Source organism: Meriones unguiculatus, chromosome 18 (assembly GCF_030254825.1).
Source record: "Meriones unguiculatus strain TT.TT164.6M chromosome 18, Bangor_MerUng_6.1, whole genome shotgun sequence".
In the NCBI taxonomy this organism is placed as follows: Eukaryota; Metazoa; Chordata; class Mammalia; order Rodentia; family Muridae; genus Meriones; species Meriones unguiculatus.
In genome coordinates this window covers 23,578,683-23,594,085 of record NC_083365.1, presented here as the reverse complement: position 1 = coordinate 23,594,085, position 15,403 = coordinate 23,578,683, and the positions used below count along the sequence as shown (strand labels likewise).

Here is a 15,403-nt window from a genome sequence, read left to right as displayed (position 1 = left end):
AGGGGACAGGAACTCCAGAAGGAGACCAACAGAACCAAAAAAGCTGGGATCAGGGGGCCCTGCAGAGATTGATGAATCAACCAAGGAACTATGCAGGGAGAGGACCTAGACCCCATGCTCAGATATAGCCCCTGGGCAGCTCGGCCTCCATGTGGGTCCCTTAGTAAGGAGGAGAGAAGGGGCTCCCTAGTAGGGAGGAGGACTATCAGTGGACTAGGGGAGGGGCATGGGAAAAGAGGGTAGGTAGGTGGCATTGGGAGGAGATAAGAGAGGGGCCTACAACCAGGACACAAAGTGAATAAATTATAATAAATAATAACAATAAAGAAAAAAATTTATTTAAAAAATTCAACTCCTTTCATGATGAGAACCCTCAAAATAAAAAAAGGGTATAGAAGGAAATGCCTGAACATAATTAAGACCAGATACAAAGAGCCTATAATTAATGTCCTACTCAACAGTGGATAATGACCTCATAGTGCTAAACAGCGGATTATGACCTCATCATACTCAGCAGTGGTTGGTCAGAAATAAGAAAAAGATGGCTTTGTCACAAATCATCACAGTTCTGTTTCCTCCGCAGGTGTTGTAGTACCCTCTACTACAGAGAATGGTTGCTCCTCTACCCTCCTCCTCTCACGGGTATTGGGAGTGGCCCCTAATAAAGTCTTGCACGCTGATTCCTACACATAATATACATAAATTCCTTTAAAAAAATATCCATACACTTTCACCTAGTAGTAACCTCCTAAGACAGTCTGAGGCAACGATGAGAGATGAAGACAGTTTAGAGTCACCGTTTTGCCATTTCACAGTTAAAACTATAAATAACCTAAATGTTCAATAAGAGAGAAATAAGTATGTAACTCTTCGCAGTCATTACAATTCAACTTTCTGTTGATGTAAGAAAAATTTCACAGTAGAGTTTCAATCAAAAACATTGGGATAAATTATACCTTTGGTGCTACAGGCCTCTAGAGGCAGAGGCGGGTGGATCTCTCTGAGTTTGAGGCCAGCCTGATCTACAGAATGAGTTCCATGACAGCCAAGGCTATACAGAGAAACCCTGCCTTGAGAAACAAAACAAAACAAAACAGTCACAATCATATTGCTTAAAAAAACAGTCCCATGAAGAACTTGATGACTCCAGTGGAAATGTCTGAGGAAAACTGGAGGAGACCGATTTTGCTTGACCAAAGCGTTATCACACCGCTTAGCTTTAGGCAAAGCAAAGGTTCTGAATTCCCCAGTCCCGCGTATCGCAAAAGTAGAGTAACATGAAGGAGAGGTGAGTCATAACTTAAACACTTTAAGATATGGCCCTGCTGGGGCTTTCCCAACGGGACGCAAGCTAGAGGGCCATGGGAGAAGGAGCTCTCCGTTGAGAAGTCACCTGCATCTGGGCGTGTGGTTCTGAGGTGTCAGAGTGAGCGAGCAGAACCGGTCGTGGAAAGTAAGCCAGTTCCATTCTGGCACGGTCTTTTGCTTTAGTTTCCACCTCCAGCATCCCGCCCTGGCTTTCTTTGATAGTGGATTGTAACCTGTGAGCTAAAATAATCGCCTTCCTCCCTAAAAGTGGCTCTGGGTCATGTTTATCACGACGACAGAGAGCAAACTAGGCCCAGCAGCATCTTGCCCCTCTTAATTCCACCCTTCTTGGATAAGCATCTTCGCAGTGTGTGGTTGGCTTTGCTTTGCCATTTTTCCCCCCTTTAGCGACTTAACTCTTACAGATTTCTGATTTCTTTGACAGCTCAGTGAGAAGGAATTTGCTTGGTTATCTCCACCTTAAAATTCTGTCACCCTCGGGGTTTAAGGGTTTTAACCCTCCTGTACTACAAAAATGGGGCGGGGGGAATGCAAACAAAATAGAGTCACTAAAGACATTTCTGCCTTCCCATGGCTGATGAGGAGGGAAAAATAAGCTCTTCTGTTTGTATAAGCCAACTGTGAAGCTAAACTGTGTTCTGTTTTTAAATAGCCCCGTGACTGTATCCTCTCACTTTCAGCGGAGCCCACGCACACGGAAGAAGCTGACCCCTTTGCCAAACCCCAGACATTTTCTAGAAGTGAATAAAAAAATCAAACACTCCTGTTCCCAGTTCCTCACGCACACCCAGGATGCTTCACATACCTGGAAGAAATACTGTGGAAGCTGAAAGAAGGGGGACTTACGGAAAGCCTGCCACTTCCCGTCTGTTCCTCATTCAGTGACCGCTGGGTAAACTGTGGACTGGGGTCGGGGGGTGGGGTTGAGGTTAAGCTTCTGAGAAAGGCAGCCTGTCTCTGACTTTTTTGTGCCCTCAACTTTATTGAAGACTGTCGGTCTCTGACTGTCCCTGTCATGTCCCTCCCAGTCACGGATGGCCTACCTGGACCAGGGACCAGGAGAACTTCAAAACAAGCAGGGCCCACAAATCTCAGGGACTCCCCAGATGTGCGTGACAGTCTTTGCCGCTCATTTCCCTCTGCGGTATATTGAAAATGGTAAGTGGCGTGGTAAAAGGAGAAACATGAAGACGTGTCATGGACTGAGTTTCTCTCCACACTGAAAGAACGGACACTGATGAGTCTACAGAGTCACGACGTATGCTCTGGGTGAAACAAGCAAAGTCAGGCTGCAGCCATCCCAGCTACCTTCAGCACCCGTATCTCAGACACCACATGCACTTGATCTCTCTCAGTCTGCTCCCGAGTCCTCCAATAAACATAAGCTTGTTCCCAGACATGCCATTAGACTTGTGTCTGAGCAAAACTGCGAAGAGTCTTAGCCTTACCCCGAATGCTTCACCATCTCCCTGGCAAACCTTCCTCAAAGACAAGCCCGAGGTGGTAATGAAAGAAGCAGAGGTTTGGGGCCGGGGAGGCCTGGTTTTCCAGCCCAGTTCCACCACTTGCCATTTTGTGGCTGCGGGTGAGTTACTTAACTTCATTTAAGCCTCAATGTTCTTGGCCCAAAAATGTGGAAAACTTATGCCTGACCAATTATATCTGGAGAACGGCTAACTACAAACAAACTCTTCGTTTCTCACCCTCTCTTCCCTCATCGTGTAAGTGGGAACCTAGAAAACTCAGCCAAAATAAAACAAAACAGCTCCTGGCAGAAACCACACCAGGAAAACAGAGCACCTCCTGCTTTGCTGTTGTTCATTGCCTTGGCTAGCAGGTGAGAGATGGCCTCTGCTCCAATGTGTGGAATCCCAAGGGTATACAAAATAGGACCCTGAACATCGTTTGTGGCAGGAGCCAACTGTCTGATTATAGCTCCCAAACAGTTATTTTATCATTGCTTGTGACCACACGCATGACAAAAATCAACTCATACAGAGAAGGATTTGTTTTGGCTCACAATTTGGAGGATGTAGAGTTGATGAAGGCAGAGAAATCAAGGCAGGAGGGCAGAGAGTGGCTGGTCATCTGCAGTCTGGGATCAGCGAGTGAGTGCTGGCATTATAACCCCAGCCCATGGAATGGTGCTGCCCACACTGAGCTGAAGGCTCCGCACTTCAGTTAGGCCTCTCAAACACAACCTCTAACACAGGTGGGTCTCCTAGATTATTGTAAATCCCATCAGCTTCAAAAGAATATTCAACATCACAGCCCCTAAGGAAGAATATTAAAAGCCAAGTGTAGCCTTAATTACCTAAGAAATGATCTGCCCTGAAGATAATAAAGAGAATACAGGAGGAGTATTTATTTGCAAGGGTTGGTATTGCGAGCAATACCTAAGAGCCAGACTCCACTCGGCATAAAAGATACACTCTGGGCCCTGTCCCTCATACCACCTGGACTCCCATACCCTCTCAAGTACCCACACTAAACTCCATTTCACCATGTCTTTCCTGAACAGCAATCCAGCCAGTGGTCCTGCCTCTGTCCCTTCATCTTGCTCTTAACTGTATCCAAAGTTCTCCTTTCATGGTTGCCCCTCAACCTTCCCATGGTATCCAAGCTCCAGCTTAAATGTACTCTCTGTTGGCACTGAGAGCTAATGGAAGACAGAGCACAGGATCAGTGTCTATGAGGCCAAGGCATGGAACCTATTGGGGCCACCCAGTCTAAGCTAGACTGATGAAAGACCTGGGTAGGATTCTCTCCTTGGAATGTTCTCAAACCAGATAGAGAACCAAGTATAGACTAAAGTAACGGCATCACCAAGGTTCAACTTGGTAAGACAGAGTTTACTGTATGTCACTTACAGGAGTATGGGTGAAAAGTTACTTACAGGAGCATGGACAACTTAAAAGAGGTGTGTCGCTTGGAAGCCCACCCTAACATTAGTGACTGCTCATAAAATCTGGAACCTTGAACCTCTCTTCATGACTTCCGGGCAGCTTGACGGGTTGAGGGGTCTCACCTTTTCAGCAGCTCTTACTGCTTAGAAAACCTTGAAGAGGCCGAGACCTTGTGAATCCCGTGAGTTTCAAAAGCTTTCTGAGACCTCTGGATTGTTTACTTTCCGAGTCTTAAGGACTCCTCCTCCATGATGGAATGTTTAAACTGAGAGGAATCACTTCACTGCATGGCCTAGAAGTTTTATAAAGACACAGAGGCTCAGAGCCCAACTGCAAACTCCTCTAACCCCGAACAGCTTGCGGTGGGAAGGGTAGGTAAGTAGGCATCTACATTTTCTAAAGACTCCACCCTGAATTCTAACATCCAGCTACCGTCCTCCAATAAGAAAGAACTGGACACTATGTCATTATTACAAATACTCCAATATTCAACTGATTGAAAGCTCTCTCTCTCTCTCTCTCTCTCTCACACACACACACACACACACACACACACACACACACACAAGCAGTACATGAATATCCTGAACACTTCTAACTCAAAGGGGGCAGGATAATAAGTAGTTTGAAGTATTTGAAGATCTGAGAAAACAGCAAAATGCGTTGGTAAACAAGAGGCAGAGGAGAGCAGACATTGAAGATGTCCAGACAGATGTGCTAAACCTAAGCAGCACCTCTGTTACCTTGTGTCTGTAACGAGCAAAACAAGGGGACCTAAAAGAGACAGCATGCATTAGACGTATACTGAGATGATGGAGTCTCTCTCGAGCAGTAAGCACGGGGAGCCATCATCAGGAAGAAGAATGCGGAACAATGTGATGTGCTCTTTTGGAGAAGGTGATTGTAGAAGAGAACAGAAACACAACAGCTGTTTCACTCCCTGAGCTAGGTGCCGCGCTCTGCATAGCAGCTTAGGAAATTTTAATTGCTGACATGGTTTACAATTGGCAGGAGAGCAAGTCACATGGGGTGGAACTCAAAGGATTATGAAGAAGAGGTGAGGCTCTGTGGCCGGGCCCCACCTCAGGAGGTGCTTGGCAGTTTGTCCTGTGGGCAAGGCTGGCTTGCTTTAGATATTATAATTAGAAAAAGACACCTGGGGAAAAAAGAAAAAAAGAAACTGTGAAGGCCAATTGAAAAGTGAGATGAATGAACCCATAAGATTTAACCTCTAGGCAAAAACAAGAAAGGGGAAATTGTTGATAAAGAGCAAAGGATCTCATGGGAGGAAAACTCAGAAGAGCTGATTATATCTGAACTACACACAGAGATAAGACTAGGCACCACCTAGGGTTCGTAGGACTTCCCAGTGGTCCCCAGACTCCAGATCAGTGTCAGCAGGAGCAGAGGCAAAGCATGACTGGTGAGCGGGTTAACGGCTGCTATGGAGAATTTCTTTCCAGAAGAAGAAAAGGCCGTAAGAAATGTGCACTACCCAGAGAAGCCAGCTGAACATCTTTATCCCAGCTCCTGCCATCCTTGGATCAACATGTGCAAATAAAGCCAAAGCAAGCCAGTAAAGTGTCCGGACTTTACTGACTCCACAGCCTGATCTAGAAAGAGAGAGAGAGAGGTTGGGTTAGTGGGTCAAGGGGAGAAAGACTGCATTATCAGCTTCTGCCTTTAAGACAAGTGACCACAAGCTGAGCGCCTTCTGTGGTCTAGCATGGTGTGGTACTTACTCATTTTTTTTCCAGGTGGCAGAGCTGTGAAGCAGTTATTGCACTTGAAGATCGAGGAGGGTGAACCTACTCGGGCAGAGTGTCCCACTGTTGGGCGGACTGGGTGACAGAGAGAAATTGTTTCTTAAAGGAATAAGGATGGAATAAAAGGTAGTAGGAAGGGGAGGGGGGCGCTGCCATAAAACTAGATTCCAAAATGTTCAATCTGAGCAATTCCAAGAGCAGCAGTTTCTTCTCGCTGGCTTGTTGTAAATTGGGGGGGTGGGGGGGAGGAATACTAAGATAGTGAAAAATTAAGTCCAACCAAAAAATGCATGAATGGAAGCTGAAGAGCACCAAACAAATCCAATTGAGCCGGCAAGCACCTCTCCATCCTTCACAGATAAGCCAGAATATAACCGGAATGTCCTTTAGCCCAGTTCTCCAGAGAGTCTCAAAACATGAGTGCTACCTTTACATCCTTTCTAGCCTTCCTGCTTCCCCCTCCAACTCCTCTCCTATCCCCCCCACTCCCGGTCAGTTCATGAGCTCTTCTCTAGCTCTTGTTACACAAATATATACATACACATTCAACATCTATATATTATCTGTGACATTCTCGATAACTTAAATAAAAATCATCCTTGTGTGCAGTGAGCAAAGCTTGCTGAGCTATTCTGGTGGGAGGCTGGAAGATCAGAAGGCTGAGAGAATTGTGGATGCTGGAAGTTCAGCTCCTGAGCTTCATGCATTTAGCATCACGTGCATGGGTTTGGGGCTGGTCCCTTGAGGTTGGATAACCTATCAAAGAGGTCCTCCCTGGAGAAGACGAGTTCTCTCCCAGCAGCCATTAACTCCTTGTAACTCTTCATCTAGAGGTGAGACCTTGTGAGGTTTTCCCCCCTTCCACATTGACATGTTGGCTGGTGTTGTCACTGTGAAGATCCTGTTTAGTTGACCATATTGTTGAGATTTCATGGGTGTGGCTTCTCTATCATATATAGAAAACCGCACCCGTCACTCTCATCCTCACCGGCCTCCTCCCATCCTCCTGCTCTCCCTCCTTTTTTCTGGTAGTCGTCAGTCACCATTCTGCTTTCATGGTGATGTTTGTTTTTGAAAACCGTTTTTCATTTTATTTTACTATATTTAATTTTATTCTCCGGAGAATGAATTTCAGGTAACCCAGGCTGGCCTTATGTTTCTATGTAGCTGAGGCTGGCCTTCAACTCCTGATCTTGCTGCCTTTATCTGCCAAGTGCTGGAACTACAGGTATGTGCCACCCATGCCCAGCTAAACTAAAACTAAAACATGTATCTATCAAACCCTTCTGAAATTTATGCAGAACATTTTAATTCTAAAAATAATTTTCAAATAACTTCCTTAACATTTGGTATAAAAACTATCCATTTCTGAACATTTACCTTGAATACATTTACTTTGTCAAATTCCTAATAAGTTTTCAGTTGAGTGTCTTAGTTTCTTAAATAAACAATAATGTAATCTTTTATGATTTACTCTTGTAAAGCACTATCTACCGGGCCAAATTGCTGCCATATTTGTGAGATAAAAGCTATGCTTACGTGTGAGAGTCCATCATAGTCAGCTTGTAGGCTACTGACCCTCCCTCATAGGAAGAGAGGATGTTGAGGGTCCATTAACACCCACCTGAGTATTTATCCCTCCTCTCAGCCATTTGCATGCAATGCACCTTAAGCTTACATAGCCTTTGAATCTCCCGGCTACATTATTCAGGCTGGGAAGGGTTAACTGAAGGGGACTCTGTGTGATTATGGAGGGAGCCACCATCCCTCCTGAGTGAAGACTTTCCAGAGAAGCTGCTCCTACCAGGACCCCTTTGGCTATGCTTCCTACATAGGCCCAATAAATGTATGGATTCCAAGTAAGAGAGATGGCTGCTGCTCAAGGGATACTGAGCATTCCTGAGTAACTCAGGCAGACAACCAGTTCCAGTTAGGCCAAAAGTCACAGTCACTGTTAACCCTCCTCTGGAGTTCATTGCATTTCCTGTATGCTAGGTGTCACTTCGACTGAGTTGAAGGGCACTCCTCTGCTGAAAAAGCATTAATCCTGTGGGTGCCTGCGAAGGTCTTTCATTTGAACCAGTAGATGGAGCAAAGATGACCTTCCCTCACCTCAGTGGGCAGCCTTCATCTAAACCATGAGGGTTTAAGCAGAGTGAAGGAGCAGAAGGAAGGCAGATTCATTCACTCCCCTCCCCACTTCAGTTGAGATATCTATCTTCCTCTGCCTCCAAGTGTCAGAACTCCAGGCTCTTGGGCCTTCAGACCCAGGGACTCTGGCCAGCGGCTGCCATGTTCTCATGCTGTCGGCCTTGGACTCAGAGCTTTGCCCCCAGCAGCCCTGCTTCTCAGTCCTTGCTGTCAGGCTGGATTATGCCATCTGCTTCCTTAGTCCTCCCGCTCGTGGATGATATACGGAACTTCTTTGTCTCCACAAGAGCGAGAGCCAGTTTCCATAATAAATCCCCACGGGGACGTCTATATATCCAATTACTTGCTTCTCTGGAAAACCCTAATATATTATATAAGCAACTATTTACACATGGAGAAAACAGTCATTCCATCTCACCGTGCTAAACAGATCAGGGCTTCCATTACGAAGGCCTCCTGTGGTTGACATGCCAGAGACGTGAAGTCACAAAGGGAGGCTTCTGCATGGCAGGGGCGTTCAGGAACCAGCTCAGTTGTCTGTACTGTGAAATAAGCCCACGTCTGTGATCCTCTATCTCCATCGTCTTCCTTTCTGAAATGAGAATTTAGGAAGTCACTTTCGACACAGACTAGCTTTGGGGTCATTCGTATAAACAATTCAGAAAACATTTCTGCAGACAGCTTTACAGTGGCATGCTGCAGCTGCTGCCTCCTGCCACCTGTGAACGAATGAACACTGGAGTCTCTGCCAGGGCCTTGGGCTGCGTGCTCTTCCTAAACATATTTAAATTTAGTTGCTGTCTCTTCTCCTTTGCTGTAAGAGGCACTGCCTGGTGGTGGCAGTGGTAGCTTTAATCCCGTCACTCAGGAGGCAGAGACAAGAGGATCCCTGAGTTCGAGGCCAGCCTGGTCTACAGAGCGAGTTCCAGGACAGCCAGGACCACACAGAGAAACCCTGTCTCAAAACACCAAAAAAAGGGATGGTGGGGGAAATGCTATGGGCTACTTTCGTGTGCCTGTGACCACAACACTGAACAAAAACATCTTAATGGAGGAAAGATTTAGTCTGACTCACGGCTTTGAAGGTTCTTAGCCTGTGATGGTGGCAAAGGCAGCACAGCAGAGTCTGTGGCAGAGGTTGTTGGCATCATAGTAGACCAGGAAGTACAGAGCGTGGCTGAGGATAGTATGACCATCAAAGGCCCTAATGGACTTCCTTCTGCCAGCTAGGCCCCAATTCCTAAACGTTCCATAACTTTCCAAAACAGTGCCATCAGCACACGTGTAAAAAAAAAAAAAAAAAAAAAAAAAAAACAGCCTGTGGGGACGATTTTTGGTTTAAACCATAGCACATAATGACCAAACACATGGGTTTGGAGTTGGGGTAAGTCACGGTCATGGTTTTCAAATTACTATCTAGGCTCTGCCATTTATACTGGGATCCTCAAGTCAGATTTACAAGTAGCCAAACACATACTAAGTTAAGAGAATTGATGTTTACAATCATTTGAGTTAGGCTGGGCATCACGGCACTAAAACTCTGGCACTGGGGAAGTAGTGGCAAGAGGGTCTGAAGTCCTAGGTCATCCTTGGCTACATAATGAACTTGAGGCAAAGCTGGCCTATTCAAGACCCTGTCTGAAGAAAAACACAAAAAGCTTCAGAAAAACAAACTGCTGTCGTTGGGGCTAAACGGACTTGTCATCAAATAGCCCACATATCTGTGTTTACGTCCATAGATGCCGCTTGCCTTCAACCTTGCTGGAGGAGTTTTCTTCGTGCAGCGGGCAGTGGCTTGTGCAAAGACTCCCAACCGGTCAAAGTGCTACGACGGGCGATGTGGCCACTTTGCCCCTCAGTGGAAGATCGAAACCATCACCTTCCTCCAAGATCAAGGGGTAATCGTGGTGGCTTCTCCTGTACCTGTGTGAGAGTCGGTGTAGTGTGGGTGCCTCAGTGTGGGTAGAGGCCGGAAGGCAACCTCAGGTGTTGTTCCTCAGGCACTGTTCACCAAGAAAGCTGGGCTGACGGGCCACTGAGCCCCAGTAACCTTGTCTCTGCTTCCCAAGCCCTGGGGTTATAAGCAAACACCTTTGTACCATGCTTTAAATAATAACGATAACAATAATAATAATAATAATAATAATAATAACAACAACAACAACACAGGCCCTCATGCCTGTAAGTTGAGCAATTTACTGACTGAGCTAACCCTCCAACCCCCACATGGTGTTTTTTAATAATCCCTGAATTCATTCCATAACAATTATCAGCCTAAGGACCATTTGCATTTCATTGTAATTTCTAAATCAACCTACCTAGTCCTTCCTCCCTGCTGGAGCTATAACAGAAGAAAGGGCAATGTTTTTTGACTCCTTGGACCTGTCGTAACCCAACGTGGAAGGCAAAGCAGCACACACATGACCTCACCAGAGGCACCCCGAAACAAAGCTGAGCACCCCAAGCGTCTTTCACCTTGACAGGTCCCACCTCATCAGTAATCACTGCTAGGTCACACCTCGGTCTATTCCATTGCTGTTTCAGATAAGAGCTCCATAGCCAAGGCAGCCCCCTGTATTAGAATATGGTGAAGGGAACAAGCTCTCTCTCTACCTGATCTGGCTCCAGGTGGGCAGCTGCCTTTCTGCCATGGATGTCATCTGGGGTAACTCACGCCTCTGTGTTTGCCATTCAACCATATTTTCATCTGGGGATGTGTTTCTGTTTTCCTTTAAGTTTTGTGTATGTTTAAGACCTGAACTACTCATTAAAAAAAAAAAAAAAATGCAAATTGTTCTTGGCCCTCCCCTCCTCCAATAGGACATGTTTAGTCTCACAGATAACTGGTTTAAACTCCTCGTTTCCTGCGGCCCTTCTCTTTGGAAGCTAAAACTGTTTTGAGATCAGTTTTATTTGGTGGAAATGGAACATTGAAACAGGAAAGAATTGAACAGTTTTCTTTATTTACTCACGCTTTTGTTCATGACGCAGCTTACCCTGGGTATTTATTTGTTCATTCATTCATTCATTCATTTACTCATTCACTCATTCGTTCTTTCAATTGCAGAAGGTAAGTAACTATTACATGCTTAAAAGGTTGAAGACCCTGGACTAACAGGAGTATTTAGGAAAGAAGCATTGGGCATTTGAGAACAAAATGTTCACACACTCACACACACACACACACACACACACAGTACCATGACTTAAGCTTTTGAAATCTCCGGCTAATAGAAGCTCAGAAAACAAGGCATCTGGGTGACCAGCAAATCTGCCACCAAAGAAAACACGAGGCAACAAGCCACAGCGAATTCCATCAGGCAGGAAACCTCAGTCCACAGCACCCGTCCAGGGAAAAGCTAATTACTGGCTTTGGTTAATTGCTTCCCTGGCCCATCAGTATTTTCTTAACAGGAGGGAGAGAGAAGGATTTGGAAGAACAATCCCTCCAAAATGTACTTGGAACCCTCAAAAAGACAGATGTTGCTTTCTGGGGCTCTGGTGAATGGTTGGCTACATCTACCAGATGCTAAGTGGGCTCCGTAGAAATAAAAATGGTGGCTGTGAGTGTAAACACATTAGTTGGTCTTTCTTCTGTTTCCAAAGGCCCAACCCTTTCTGAATGAAGTCCTTTAAGGCTGAGCTTAAGTATCATCTCTTAAAAAAAAAAAAAAAAAACTTTTATAGCACTGTCCTCAACCCTACACCGACAACCAGGCCAGCAAGGCCCCTGCTTTCTGTGTTCTCACATACTCATGCCCACCCCTTATGACTTAGACCTCATTATCAGCATCCCTCACAGCCTTGGCGGACACTTGGCACACCAGAGGCACTTAATAAATGATCTCAGAATAACTGTGATGCGTAAAGATTTCAGGACACAGATGTAAAAGAATGCATGCAAAAATTAAACCTGCACACTTAAATGATGGGGATATATATTTTTAGAGTTAACATACATAAACAGGAAAATATCTGGCGTGCCATAAAGAAGAAATAATGAACTATCCCACAGGCAACCCTCCACATTAGCCTAAAGGTAAGTCCCAACTGGAACTGCGAAAGGTGTGGGGTCCGTTTGTTTCCATTGGTAGAGCAGGATGCTGACACACATCCTCCCGGAAGGCAGTACAAGCTGAGCTCCTTAAATCCTAAACGAATTAGTTGTTAGGGCTCTACCTTCATATTGTGTGAGGTTAGACAGAGAATGGGTGAGGTTGCAGTCAGTAAGAACTAGACGAGTTACTTTAAGATATTAATTTGGCTTGTAATAAACAATAAATGAATAACTAAAAAAGATATTGGCATAGCTAATCATTATTCTGTTACATAGTAATCATAGTATCTAGGTATCAGTGGCAAACTGTGTTGTAATTAGCCCAGGTAAATTATATTTTTTCCTCCCCTTCATCTTATTTTATTCTCTAAATGCATGCAGAAATGTTTTTCTCTACCATGCTTCTAACACCATGGTGTGTTTTTGCTTTAATTTTTGTTATTTTTGGTTGGGTCTAGTTTGGGGAGATTATGTTTGCTTATATTTATTTTTGTTTTTTGAGACAGGGTCTCTCTTTGTAGCCTCGGCTTCCCTCCTGACTACATCCTGAGTGCTGGATTAGAGATGTATATTACCTGGTATTGTATATACATACATGCAGGAAAGCAAAAGACAAAGGTCCTGGGCATTTTAGCCTGAACGTCGCCTGACACTTCTGTTCCTGGAGATTTCTGAAGCTCCCTCCCTCTTCAATATCTCTCTTTCCTTTTTCTCCAAAGGGAGACTCAAGAGAAAAAGTTTTGCTTTTACACAAGAAATATCAAGTGACAGTAAGTGGCCAGTGTTAGTAAAAGCTATCTCTCCTAAGAGTCTATCCCATTGCTTTTGTCTATGGAAATCAAAAAGAATCTTTATCATCTAAAACAATAAATGCCACAAAATCTGAAAATAAATATCAGTGCTCTGTGCTTCTGTGATACATCTACCCAGGATGCCATTTTTCAGCTGCATTTCAACTTGGTTTCTGCTCCATCACCCACATGTGGCCTGTCCGTTCTACCACAGAAGGTCCATTTTCAGTTAGACCTCCAGTAGACAGCAGGAATACCTGTGTGAGGAAAAACTAGTCACTCTTCCATAATTCGTGTAAAAGTGACCACAAACTACATATTTTTTCAGCTGTGTCTTCTTAACAAGGATCATACATGTGCCTGTCGTCTTAGTTCTGATGCCATTTGAGGAAGAATGGGAAGCCACTTAACATGGGCAAGCAGTAGACTTCATTGATCTGCTTTATACGTCTAACTTCTGCAGAAGGTCCCCCTGGCATGTTGGAAGGAATCTAGGCATGTGAGGGGCCCTGAAAATCAAGTTTCATCAGCTTGATTTACCATATCCCTTTTCGCTCCTACTCCCCCACCCCTTAAACCCTAATCCAAAACTTAAGCTGTTGGATTCAGTAAATCACGGCACTACATCACAGGGAAAAAGAGGAAGGGTGAACTCATTCTCATGGCCTCTGCTTCAGAATCTTGGTACAAAGAAGGATGGGGGACGTTGTTAGAATTCTGAGGAAAAGTTGGCATTTGGGATTCTAGCAAGGTGGACTCCAGGTCTCTCTGTTCTTTCTAACTGTTGTTATATGTTACCCTCACTGCCATCCTATGAAGAAGAAAGGCAGCCAACTGAATGGGGCCTAGAAGGGTGAAAGGCAGAAAGAAAAATGGGAGATATGAAGAGACAGAGGGAAAGAAAAAGATGAGGGAGAAGGAGAAAGAAAGTGAAAGGGGAGAAAAGAACACAGAGCAAAAGCTGGGATGGGGCAGCCAGAGACAGGCAGGCTTCCCATGTCCTCGTCATCCTGGGAGCAGCCATGTTTACCATCAGTGTCATAATACAATTAAACAGCTTTTCTCAGACTCTTAAATTACGAGAGACAGTTATTTTGGCTAGGATTCTACAATATCCAAGTTGGTATGATCTCACAAAACAAAAAGGAAGAAAAGAGAAACGGGGGAAATGCTACCTTCTGAGAGATTGATGTGCCTATAAACACACCCCCAATAACTCGGCCATCTGGGCACATGAGTCCTTCACCCAGACTTCAGTTGGATGCCAATCTCCATGTCATCATCATTCTGCAGAAATTTTCACACAATCCAAGCAATGGTCAGGTTACTCTATGTTTGGTTGTCTTGCTCTTCTAACTGACACTCATCATTCTCTTCCAGGAAAAATAACAGAAAACTTAGAATTATCACTTAATCTGGAGCTCACATGTGAAGACTTCAGACACTTTGAGAAATTATAGTTTGCAAATGGATGGTGTGAAGGAGCATGTCAAACCTTAAGAAAGCTCGATTCTTTAAAGGGCTTGTGCCTAATTTGTCTTCTAATGCAAAACTCCATCATGGAAGTCTTGGAAACTCCAACTGTCTCATGGTTTTTCAGATTCGTGACTTTTCTTATCAGGGGCCTCTGAAGCTCCCCCATTGAATCACCAGGTCACTGGATGAGAAAGTACCTAGCCCCGGGGGTTCAGACGAACTACTTAATTCATGCTCCTGCCGGGGTGGGGCTGGAGGTGCAGAAAACACTTCACAGTCTATCTCAGGAGCTTCCCAGGGTGTAGTCCTCACCTTAGGAAGTCATTCATTACCCCAAAGTCACTGCTGTTGTGAGGGTCACATGATCAGAAAAGCAAGGGCAGAACTCAGACATGTTTTCCGCCATTTTAAAGCAACTCAATGATACGTCTTTTGAAAGTAATCATTATATATAGTCATTGCACGGGTACTGTAAGAACACTTTCATGCAAGAACATATTGGACATCAGGTATATTCTCCCACATTCCCCTCATTCTCCCCTTTTCTCTCCTAGGCATTTCCACTTCTACCTTCAAGTCATATATATACAAACCTGACTTTATAGCTCTATATAAAAATCTAGAAACTGCATATGAGAGAGGGCATGTTATCTGTCTATCCATAATTACCTTAGTTTACTTGGTAGGCTTACCTCTGGCTTGCATCCATTTCTCTATATATGACGTAACTTTGTTCTTCTTTGTGGCTGAGGGAAATGACACGGTGTATGTGTGTGTGCCTTGGCTTTTTTTTTTTTTATTCATTCCTGTGTTTGGGGACACTCGGGTCAGTCCAGTAACTCCAGGCAACAGAGCCACAAGGAGTGATGGTGTGTGAACATCTTTGACAAGTGTTGATTTAGAGTCCTATGAGTAAAGGCTTAGGTG

The 15,403-nt window shown here is 44.6% G+C and overlaps 1 long non-coding RNA gene across 1 annotated transcript in view; it reads right to left on the bottom strand.

The window, feature by feature from the left end:
* LOC110564048 (uncharacterized) overlaps positions 1-15,403 on the bottom strand; it is a 51,046-nt gene that overhangs the window by 32,623 nt on the left and 3,020 nt on the right. The window contains exon 4 of the long non-coding RNA XR_002477317.2: positions 8,571-8,744. This is a non-coding gene — a long non-coding RNA (uncharacterized LOC110564048). The remainder of the gene's footprint in view (positions 1-8,570; positions 8,745-15,403) is intronic.